Source organism: Nomascus leucogenys, chromosome 16 (assembly GCF_006542625.1).
Source record: "Nomascus leucogenys isolate Asia chromosome 16, Asia_NLE_v1, whole genome shotgun sequence".
Taxonomy (NCBI): domain Eukaryota; kingdom Metazoa; phylum Chordata; class Mammalia; order Primates; family Hylobatidae; genus Nomascus; species Nomascus leucogenys.
This window is the reverse complement of record NC_044396.1, coordinates 5,837,829-5,848,791: the sequence shown is the minus strand read 5'-3', so window position 1 is coordinate 5,848,791 and position 10,963 is coordinate 5,837,829. Positions and strand designations below refer to the sequence as shown.

The window sequence follows — 10,963 nt, the reverse complement described above, 5'->3', positions numbered from 1 at the left end:
CGCAGGCCGGTAAAGGAAAAGTACGACAAGGGGGGGGCGGTGCAATCGCAGGGTCTTGGCACCGCGGACCCCAGAGACCTGGGTTGAGGGCCTTTCCCGGGTCAGTCAGGCTAGCGAGCCGGAGCGCGCTGTTTTTGTGCGCACGCGCAGAGCACACAGGCCCGTTCTGGGGCTCTGCGCTCCTCGGATGACGCATGCTCAGTGCAATCTCCGGCTGCCTGGGCTGGCGCTCCGGTTTTTCTGTGCTGAACCTCAGGGGACGCCGACACACGTACACGTCCCTTCGATAGCTCAGCTGGTAGAGCGGAGGACTGTAGCTACTTCCTCAGCAGGAGACATCCTTAGGTCGCTGGTTCGATTCCGGCTCGAAGGAGACAAGTGCGGTTTTTTTTCCAGCTCCCGATGACTTATGGCCCTTTCCTTGGGTGCCTTCAATGACACATTGCATTCCAACGAGCAGTTGGAAAGTCTAGCGCCTTCTCCCCATTTTGGGCCTCCCAGCCTGCACGGTAATTCTTTTTAGCGATTCGCCCTGCGGGAACGTGCCCGGGCAGGTTCCCAGCGCAGCTGTGGGTCTGCGCTCGGCCGAGCAACTGCCGGGTCACGACTTCTGCGTCTTCCTAACCCGTCTTTGGCATTGCCCGGGCCCCCGAGTCACACAGGAGGCAGCTCCGGCTCCAGGGGGCCAGGCGGGGACCTTCTCCTCAGAGCCCCGGGCAGCTTCTGCAACCCGAGGGCTCGCAACGGCTGCCGTGAGGAGGTGGGGGGGTCCGCGGGAAGAGGGATCTGGTGCTCCCGGGACCTGGGAATCAGAAAGAGAGAGAACACAGTACTAAAAACACGAAGCCTAAAAATGACACAATGTTATGGAGACAAGGCGGCACCCGGGCAGTTGTCTTCGCTCCCTTCGATAGCTCAGCTGGTAGAGCGGAGGACTGTAGGCGCGCGCCCGTGGCCATCCTTAGGTCGCTGGTTCGATTCCGGCTCGAAGGAGAGACCGCTATTATTTTGTTGCTTTGTACCAAAGAAATCTGTCTTCAGCGCTCAGTGTTCTGACCCTTCTCTAGAGGTACAGATAACAAACCATGTCCAGCCGTGGGGGATTAGCTCAAATGGTAGAGCGCTCGCTTAGCATGCGAGAGGTAGCGGGATCGATGCCCGCATCCTCCAGTTTTCTTTCCTGTCCCATATGGTTTTTCTTTCGATTCTCTTAGCCCAAACTAGAGTTGAAAAGTCAGACGAAGTCAAGTGAAGAGTAGGGCGAGCTCCAGCTTACCACTCTAAAACTTCCCAGACTAAGAGTGGTGGGCGCTGGCAGTTTATCCTTCTAGCTTTAAATTTTTAGACCCAATTAATCGGGGGAAATTCACGAAACTGGTTATTTTTGCTTCAAAAGTGGCGACAGATTGCCGTCACATGTATTATCACTCAGAAACCTTTATGATTTGTGATAAGATGTCTGCATTTCCAGGGACTCATCTGAGGCTAAGCTGCCCATAGTTCGGGGAGACCCACAGGGAAAACAAAACAAGAAACAGAGAACTTGCAAACGGACGCTCATTACTTGGAACGTTTGCTCAACCGAGGAAGCAGGAACTGTTCGGCCCCATCTCAAGTCCGCACCGCGGGCTGCCTGGCTCTGGGCAGATCCGAGGTGGATAGGACAACGCAAAAGGTAGCCCTGGAGAGGTGAGTGGATAAAGTCCCTGGACATAGGGGCTGCCGTTGGAGGAGGTTATAATGTCATTGTCCTCCTGGGGAAGTAACTGTGGAGAATTAGCTAGAGACCAGCGCTGAGAGAGAATTAATTGGATAAAAGTTCTATCTAGGACAGTCCTTGAGCGTAATTTTGTGAAGCAAAGACAAGACAACAACTAAACGAGTAAAACCTAAACACACATCCACACACTCACTGAAAGATTCAGAGATTGCACAGAACACAAAGACTTTTCTGGTAGTAAAATCTCCCTATCCTAATTTTCTAGAAAAAAAAGCTGTTGAAGCCACCGCGCAGTTCTTACAAGACAAAACGCAAATCCTCCACACAAAGGCAGAAATACAGTATCATCCCTTGTGAGGAGTGCAGCAAATAAATGATGTTTCTTTAGGGTCCTAGGCAACCTGTATGCTTTTGTTACCAGTGTATACAACATGTTATGGTTTATTGCAATCTTTCATTTTCTAGGGTGGTCTCCATTTTTACCTCGTTTTATTGTTTTCAATAGTCTTTTAGTTGAATGTATTGTAAATTACTTGAAATATAACATCAAGATGTTCATAAAAACAAATTCACAAAGTAAGAAAAAGAATTCTTTTATCAGATGACATGTTCCAGTTTTTAGTTTGGGATTACGGGTATTCTAGCTGGCTGAGGGGAGGAACTGGCAGTGAAACTTTAAGTGACCAAAAGAGCAAGAAGTAAGTAGTAAGTCAAAGGAATAGGAAGTAATGCACCCCAAACCTAGTGGAGGACACACGTCTGGGGGAGGTGACCTGGGCCAGAACTCAAAGGATATCTCAGAGTCAGCAACCCAAGCTGGGAATGGAATTCACATACAAAGCTCAAAGGTACAAGTCAGGAAGCAGTAATGCATAGTGGTTAGTCAGGCAGACCATAAAACCTGACGGCCTTTCTTGGCTTTGCTGCTTCTAGCTGCATGACCACAGGCAGGTTGCTTGCCATTTCGGTGCTTCAGTGTCTTTGTTTCTCAAATGGGGATATAATAATGATACCTACTTTTAATTAAGATATAACATGTAAAGGCCTTAGTACAGTGCCTGGCACATAGTAAACACAAAGTAAACATTAGCTGTTATCAGTGTGCAAGGAAGGAAGAAACAGAAGCATAAAGTGTCATTTCCCTGCAAACTGTAGAGATTCGGACATGTTTCAGCACCTAGAGGCGGGGGAAGCATAGCATCATATAGCGAAGGCCTGGGGGAATTAGTCTAAGGGTTTGTACATGCGTTTATTTAAATTTATATGGAAGTGCTTGGAAAGAGGTGCTTGGATCTACTGTATAGGGAAAGTAGGAAGAACAATGCTAAAAATACAATATGATGGTTAGATATATTATGGTGTGGCCGTGTAATGAAATATATATAGCCTTCAAAATTATATTTATTAAAAACTTATATTGACATGGGAAATGTTAATCAAATTCTAAGAAATAAAGTAGGTATAAAGCAATATAAACAATAAGCAATATAAACAAGCATAAGTTATTTATAGAAAAAACTAGAAACAGGCCGGCATGGTGGCTCATGCCTATAATCCCAGCACTTTGAGAGGCCCGGGCAGACAGATCCCTTGAGCTCAGGAGTTCGAGACCAGCCTGGGCAACATGGTGAAACCCTGTCTCTACAAAAAATACAAAAAGTAGCTGTGTGCGATGGCATGTACCTGTGATCCCAGCTGCTCGGGAGGGTAAGGTAGGAGGATGTCTTGAACCCGAGAGGTCGAGGCTGCAGTGAGCAGTGATTGTGCCACTGCACTCTAGCTTAGCTTTGGCGACAGAGGGAGACCCTGTCTCAAAAAAAAAAAAAAAGGAATAAAAAAAAAAAAGACTGGAAACATGCATTAAAATGTTAACAACAGTAATGATCTTTGGTAGTATGATTACTGTGATATTTTTTCCTTAAAATTTTTAACTATTTTCTAAGTTTTCCGAAATAAACATTATTTTTAAATTGGAAATATGGATGACTTTAAAAAAATTAACCGCTAACGTCTACCTAGCACCTCCTACAAGCCGACCACAGCTGTAGGCACTTTACATGTTGTAACTTATTTCTCTCATAAAGAGAACACCAGCCCCTGGGGCTTCAGTAGTGAATTCTACTAAACAATTAAGGAAGAAAAAAATACCAATTATATACAAATTTTTCCAGAAAAACTGATGAAAAGGGAGTACTTTCCAACTCATTCTATGAAGTCTCTGATACCAAAATCAGGCAAAGACATTACAGAAAAAGAAAACTACAGACCAATGTAGCTTATGAATATAGATGCAAAAATTCTCAACAAAATTTTAGCCAGGTAAATCCAACAACATATAAAAAGGAAAATACATTATGACTAAGTGAGATTTATCCCAGGAATACAAGACTGGCTTGACATTCAAATTCGTAACATTAAACAGATTAAAGAAAAAAAATCATGTGATCATCTCAGCAGATGCAGAAAAAGCATTTGACCACAGTCAACATCCATTCCTGCTTTTTAAAACTGTCAGCAAATTTGGAGGGGAAGGGAAGTTATTCAACCTGATAAAGGACATAAGTGAAACACATGCAGCTTACATTATGCTTAATATTAAGGAACAGTGCTTTCCTCCTAAGACCAAGACCAAGGCAAGGGTGTCCATTCTTAGTTTTCAGCTCTTGCCAGGGAAATAAAGCAAAGGAAATGAAGTAAAAGACCTCCACATAGGAAAGGAAGAGGGAAAACTGTCTCTGTGTGCACATCTAACTTTTAAATAATATTGGTTACATGTTGAAATGATAATATTTTAGATGTTCTGGGGTTAAGTAAAATATAATAATATTATTTTTATTTATTTTTAGATTTTTTAAATGTGGCTACTTCATGTATATGGCTCATATTTGTCACATACATCTTATTTCTTTGGACAGTGCAAGTCGGAGAGATAGGCAAGGGCCAGATCACATCAGGTCTTGGGACCACAGTGAGGATTAATATCTTTATCTTAGAGGTGATGTGACCTTTAATAGGATGTAAATAAGGGGTGACTTGTGAGAAGTGGATTGCAGAAGGCAAGAGTGAATTCAGAGAAATCAGTTAAGAGGCTGGGGTGGAGGAGAAGTGGGGGTGGGTATGGGTGGTGAGGGTGAAGCCAACATGTGGGGTTCAGACATGGGCCATTGGGAAGAACTTGGGCTAAAGTATTTGCTACTTGTTGGGACTGTCGCTGCTTATTTCTGGCACATATATAATGAGTGTTTCTTATTTCCAAGAAGTGTGCAGAGGAAAGTAAAATATGTTCATTTTACTAACATTTCCTCAGAGATCTTTATTATGAAGTAAAATTTATAAGCAACAGATTTGAAGAAGGAGTGATTATCAAATGAACAAAAGATTTCAAGCAGAAGTTGGCAAACCATCTAATGAAAGAAATGCCAGTGTTAGCTGCTATTTAGTGCTTTTCAAGTTCATTTCTTTTTGATTTTAGATTTTGTAAGATGTTTCTTTTCATTAAAAATTTAAAAATCACATATGCAAGCTACCTATTGCCAGGTAGACAGCTAAATAGAAAAGACTGATGACACAGGCAGAGGGAAAACATTAAGAATTTTGTAGATGTCATGGGTCAAGTCCTCAGTGCAAGGGGATGGCAAGAATCTTTGTGTGGAAAGAGAGTTCTGGGTTATATTTTTTGGAATAACTTTTAAAGTTGTTACATAGAGGGAAATTTCTAAGCCAAATAATGGTTAGAAAGTGCTTTATTTGGGCCACACCCTGAGCTCTAGGATACCAAAGGAAATAACATTATGCCTTCTGTGGTCAGATGGGTTATATCTGGCAGGACTGATAACAGAGCCTGGTGCTTGGAACACCAGCTCATTGAAATCCCAAATGAAGTGTGGCCTTCTCTCCGCTGGTCATGAGTGGTGTTCTCACTAAAAAAGGGAGGGATGGATGGATGGATGTTTGGATGGATGGATGGACAGGTAGATGCATGCATGCTTGTGTGAATATTGCAAGAAAGAATTAACAGCCTCACTGGCTTAGTTTAAGAGGACCTGATTTGCACAAGATTAAGTGTTGACCTTTGTTTTGGCATGGGATTAAAATAATTTTCAGATTATATTGGTGCTGGAGTTGACCTGAAAGCCTTGGTCCACTGGTGCTCTAGTGCTCCAGCCCAACTAAACTTCCTTCTTCAGCAATCACTGATTCTCTGCCTCCACATCCACATCATCTGATGTTCTTTCCCTGTTTTAATTCTTTAGTCAGCCACCCCCTTTCTCACTTCCAGTGGGCACAAAAAGCAAGAATACTTCCTTTCTTCCTTAGAGTCTGAGCCAGAAGTAAGATCAGCCTTCCGACTCCTCTTGTTTTCTCTTTCATTAGGACTGCACTCTTTCTGCTCACTGTTCTGCTTCAAACCATATCTGTTTTTTATTTCCTTTTAGCTCTACTCTCCATCTAACCATAAGTTCTCTGTTCTGTTTGATGAACAAATGGCTCCTTAAACTAAGCCTGGATTATTTTCAGGTATCTGGACTTGCAATTACCAAAGAGACAAAAGAGAACATGAGTAAATGAAATGCCAAGGATGTTCTGGAATCTTCAGGATTCTTTGGGATTTTCTAATGTCTCCTTTTCTCAGAATGCTCTGACCTATTTTGACAGTTACAATGAAGAATCGGTGCTGCTCTTCTGACCATTCTGGGGCGAGTGGGGATTCACATCACTCTAGCCAGAGAGTACAAAATCACCAAAAGATGGTGACCCAGTTCTTGTTGGAGAGTCCTTCATATGCATTTGAATTTGCCCCCAATATTTTTTTATATCTCATGTTCTAAGGCTGGTTGTCTAGTATAATAACCACTATCCACATGTGGACATTTAAATATAAGTTTAAATTAATATAGTTTAAAATTTAGTTTCAGAGCTGCACTGTGCACATTCCAAGTACTCAAGAACCACAAGTGGCTAGAGATTGGACACTACAGATATAGAACATTTCCATCATTAGCGGAAATTCTTATGGACAGTGCCCTTCTAAAGCATGGGTGTGGTGCAGCTTAGTGGGTGAGGTCATGGGCTCTGTGCTCAAAAGATGTGTCTCTCAGTCTGCATCACAGTTGAGCAGCCATGTGACTCAGGGCAACTACTTAACTTGCTCAGCCACAGTTGACTCGGTGGAGATAATAATACCTGAGACAGGGAGCTATGACATGAAGTAATGGGTATTCAGTACATATTTATCATATTTGTTGTAGTGGTATAGTAGTAAATATAATTTTAGCATCCCTTTCCTCTCTTCCCTAGATGAAAAACACACTGAGCTCTTACTATATAATAAAGAACTTAGCTGGTCTTTGTCCCAAGTCCCTGAGTGGGAGCCTCTAAATCCTTAGAATTTCCCGAGTGACAGACATGCATTTGTTATTCATCGTGGGCCCTGCTAGTTTATGCTAATGAGATAACTGCGGACGGGGAAGTGGGGGTGGGGCTGGCCATGTCAGAAAGACCAACCATGAGATGAGAATCTTGGGGCTTTAAGCCACGTGATGTCAGCCCAACCTCCAGGGAGGCAAGGAGAAGCTGAAGATTGAGATCAGTCACAAAGCGAATGATTCCATCAATCATGCCTACATAATGAAACCCCCAAAAGAACTCTGGACACAGAAGCTCGGGTGACCTTCCCTGGTTAACAGCACTCTGTGTGCATTGTTACACATTCGTGTGCCAGGAGGGTGATGCATCCTGCCTCCACTGGGAGAGGACATGGAAGTTCACATTTGGGACACCCTGCAGCCTTGCCCTATGCATTTCTTCTTTTGGCCGGTCTTAATTTGTATTCTTTTTGGCTCTTTATGATTACATAAATATAATGTTTTTCTGAGTTCTGTGAGTCATTCTACCAAACTAAGGAGGTAGTGGGAACCCCCAAATTTGTAGCCAGTTGGTCAGAAGTGCAGGACCTGGGAACCCCAGAGTTTGCTGCTGGTGTCTGAAGTGAGGACAGACCATGCCCTTTACTTGTGAAATTTGGCCTAACTCCAGGTAGGTCATGTCAGAATTCCATTGCAGATCTACATCTCTTTCCTGGGCCCTGGCCCCTGAAAAAGCCTGGTTCCATTTGGCCCGGCAGCTGCAGGTTGAAAGAGGTCAAAAGCCTTCTCTTTTTGTTGTTACCCTTCAGCATCACATCCACTGTTGGGTGCACACCCAGGTTCCTAGGGACCCATCTAATTTCCCCAGACATGCCTGGGAGACTGGAAAACTGTTGAAAGAGGGGAGGGTGGTGGTGACTTTGCTTCAGTTTTTCAATGTGTCTAAACATACTCCAGCCCCAGGCTGGTGGGACTCAGAAATGAGGGATAACCAGGACTTCCAACCATGGCAGCTCCCTGTGTAATTGCTCCCGATTGGTTTCTAGCCTCTGTCCTGATGTGTGTGGTAAGAGTGGGGTTGTTAAATTAAGTTTGACCTAAAGCTACCTTCATACGTGCTTTAGGTTTCACCTAAAGATTTCTTGTACATAGTGAACTGTCACCCAACTGGGTGTCTAAAACAGACTGTAACGTGCTCTTGTAACAGGTCGGTGAGTCTCAGCCAATCCCAGGTGGTCAGCTGTTAAACCGGGTTCAAATAAGGCAATAAGGCAAACACTGAGCTGTCATCAGTCCAGCTAACTCTGTGCCTCACTTCTGTTTTCTATACATCACTTCCTTTTCTCGGTCCATAAATCTTATCCAACCGTAGGGCAGCCCTTGAATCTCTGAATCTATTCCGGTTCTGAGGGCTGCCCCATTCATGAATCATCCTTTGTTCTATTAAATTTTGTTAATTTTAATTTGTCTAAATTTTTTCTTTTATCAGCTGGTTTTCATGTCCCTGCACAGGCTCAGGTCCACTCCAAATCCCAGAGCCTGAAGATGACTTAAATTCTGATTCAAGTCCAGAATTTCCCCAACATCCTGGACCCTGTGAATGATTTGGGAGTGAATAACATGTTCTGATTCCTCCTTAGAGCAGGGCGCTCCCTCCTGTGTCCCACTTCCAGCTCACACACCCACCCCATGGGCTGGTGTCTGAGAGCAGGGAGGAGCAAGGAATGGAGAAAAAAGAATGCAGAGAGGAAGGTGGTTATTATTCATGTTGTGAAGGGAAAATAAATCTTGGGGCCCCCAAATCACTAAGCTAAAGGGAAGAGTCAAGCTGGGAACTGTTTAGGGCCAACCTGCCTCTCATTCTATTCAAAGTCACCCCTCTGCTCACTGAGATAAATGCATAAATGGAGAGGCTAATCAGAAACTGAAAAGAATGCAACCATTTGTCTCTTATCTACCTAGGACCTGGAATCCCCCTCCCCACTTCGAATCTTCCCACCTTTGCTTCGAGCTGTCCCACATTTCCAGACCAAGCCAATGTTCATCTTGCATGTGTTGATTGATGTCTCATGTCTCCCTAGAATGTATAAAAACAAGCTGTGCTCTGATCACCTTGGGCACACGTTGTTAGAACGTCCTGAGGCCATGTCACAGGCATGCATCCTCAACCTTGGCAAAATTAACTTTCTAAATTAACTGAGACCTGTCTCAGATTTTCGGGGTTCACAAGGTAAACCAAAGATATGATTCTAAGCCCCCCAACTCACTGATGGATGCCCCTTCTCAGCCAAGGTCATTCCAAAGTAAACCTAAAAAACTAGTTCAGGCCATTATGGGAAGATCACACATGCCTCTTTCTAGCCTCTTCCTTTTAGAATTCAGGCTCAGCTCATCAGCATTAACACTAAAACAGAGATCTTAAGACTGAAAAAACACTCTTTGTAGCAATAAGATACCAAATTCCAATCTGACTCTAGTATAGCATCATATGACAGATAGCAGGCCCTGAAAGAAATTGAAGTATTTTACCCCAAAATATATTTCTTTGAAATAGTTTGAAATGGCCCTGCCACAATGTCTCTTCTGAGGAAAATCTACATTCTATAGAGAATCCCTTCCTTTTCCAGGTCTTTTCCTTGATCCAGGAGAGATTTAACTAAGATTTAACTTCTATTCTCTCTGAAGCCTGCTACTTGGAAGCTTCTTCTGCACAAGGGCATTGGTCTCCACAATCCCTTATCTAAATCCAGACATACCTTACTATAAATTCCAGGTCCTTAGATAATATCTTAAGTCTTTTAACCAACTGCCAATCAATCTTCAAATCTACCTATGACCTGGAAGCCCCTACTTTGAGCTGTCCCATCTTTCAGACCAAATTAATGTATATCCCCACATATATTGATTGATGTCTTATGTCTCCCTGAAACATAAAACTACACTGTAGCCTGACCACCTTGGGCACCTGTTCTCGGGACCTCCTGGGGCTGTCACAGGTCATGGTCCTCATATTTGGCTCAGAGTAAATCTTTTCAAATATTTTACAGAGTTTTACTCTTTTTCATTGACATTCATCAACTGGGCTCTTACTCCTATGGGATTCATGCTGTTTTCCTGTGTAGCCTCCGGGGACAGTTCTAAGAAAAAGTAAAAGGCAGGGAACAAGAAAGAACAGAGAGAGAAAAAAAAAAAGAGAGAAAGGAAGATAGAGATCAGCTCTGTAATCCCAGAGCTTTGGGAGGACAAGGCAGGAGGATGGCTTGAAACCAGGAGTTCAAGACCAGCCTGGGTAACATAGCGAGACCCTTGTCTCTGCAAAAAAGTTTAAAAATTAGCCAGGCATAGTGGTACACGCCTGTAGTACCAGCTACTCAGGAGGCTGAGGTGGGGGGATTGCTTGAGCCCAGGAGTTTGAGGTTTCAGTGAGCTATGATTGCACCACTGCACTCCAGTTTGGACAACAGAGTGACCCTCTGTCTTTTAATAGAAAATTCTGTTTCAGAGGTTTTTGTTTTTTTCTACAAATACTGCTAAGTTAGGTTATGGACCCCACTCACTTATAGATGGCAGAACTGAAATCCTCCTAGGTGAAATCACTTTCCAAGACCACAAAGGGAGGTAGATGCAGAAGCTGGGAGAAAGCCTGACTGTCTCTGACTCACTCTGCAGCCTCTCACTACATCATCGGTTACTCAGGCTCAGGCATCTGAGTCATCTGTGTGGATTCTACTTTCATAGCAGCCCCAGAGATCATTTCCTCCTTTCCTTCCCCACTGCCATGACCTGTGCCAGGGCTTCTCGACCTCTCACCTGGACTATTGGCAACAGCCTCTGATCTGGTCTTTAGCCAGTCACCTTCATGCTAATCTAAACCAAT

At 43.6% G+C, this 10,963-nt stretch overlaps 3 non-coding genes across 3 annotated transcripts; all 3 read left to right on the top strand.

Annotated features, from left to right (window-relative positions):
- Positions 1-280: 280 nt before the first annotated feature.
- On the top strand, positions 281-373 carry TRNAY-GUA. The gene is made up of 2 exons: positions 281-317; positions 338-373. It is a non-coding gene; the product is annotated as a tRNA-Tyr (tRNA).
- A 531-nt stretch (positions 374-904) lies between these two features.
- On the top strand, positions 905-993 carry TRNAY-GUA. The gene is given in 2 exon segments: positions 905-941; positions 958-993. It is a non-coding gene; the product is annotated as a tRNA-Tyr (tRNA).
- A 104-nt stretch (positions 994-1,097) lies between these two features.
- TRNAA-AGC lies at positions 1,098-1,170 on the top strand. Its single transcript has one exon. It is a non-coding gene; the product is annotated as a tRNA-Ala (tRNA).
- Positions 1,171-10,963: the final 9,793 nt, after the last annotated feature.